Here is a 675-nt window from a genome sequence, read left to right as displayed (position 1 = left end):
CGTTTAATTAAATTGCATTAATCTCTTTCGCATTTTCTGTCTCTTGTATGTATTACCATACAGTGTGACCCTCTTCTATATGTATATATGTGAGCGAGTGCCAGGAGGCGGGGCCAAGTGGGCACGGCAGCGCCGTGCCCACTTGGTAACTGTTGGTAACTTGGTAACTTTGTAACTGTTGACTTGCATCAGTGTGTCGTCTGTCTCCTCTTTCTCTGTCTGAACTGAGCTGACAATGAAGAGCAGTCAACTCTGCTAGTACAGAACAAAGATGCATAGTCAGACATACTGTCACACTGACCGTTGACCTGTGCTGCCAGTGCCGAAATAGCTCAGTTGGGAGAGCGTTAGACTGAAGATCTAAAGGTCCCTGGTTCGATCCCGGGTTTCGGCAGAGTGATGGATTTTGGTAAATTTGCCCGATGCAATAAACATATGATCTATCTGTCTAATAGTTATTAACTAACCTTAACTACCGCTCCTCATGAATTCACCCCATATCTGTAGTTCTGTGTATCATTGGTGCACAAGAGTTTTTAACCATGTGTGTAGTACTAGTTTGTGCATGTGACAGGATGTATGAACTGGGTAAAGAGTTGTTGTTCCTGTGTGGTGTTATGAGCTGATGAATAATGTGATATCTGTGCAATGACTCTCTCACATTTGCAGATAATC

The 675-nt window shown here is 43.3% G+C and overlaps 1 non-coding gene across 1 annotated transcript; it reads left to right on the top strand.

The window, feature by feature from the left end:
• Positions 1 to 321: 321 nt before the first annotated feature.
• On the top strand, positions 322 to 394 carry trnaf-gaa (transfer RNA phenylalanine (anticodon GAA)). Its single transcript has one exon. It is a non-coding gene; the product is annotated as a tRNA-Phe (tRNA).
• Positions 395 to 675: the final 281 nt, after the last annotated feature.

This window comes from Anarrhichthys ocellatus, unplaced genomic scaffold (assembly GCF_004355925.1).
Source record: "Anarrhichthys ocellatus isolate YVR2014 unplaced genomic scaffold, GSC_Weel_1.0 scaffold5, whole genome shotgun sequence".
Classification (NCBI taxonomy): domain Eukaryota; kingdom Metazoa; phylum Chordata; class Actinopteri; order Perciformes; family Anarhichadidae; genus Anarrhichthys; species Anarrhichthys ocellatus.
Note: the sequence above shows the minus strand (reverse complement) of the source record. Positions and strands in the feature narration are given on the sequence as shown.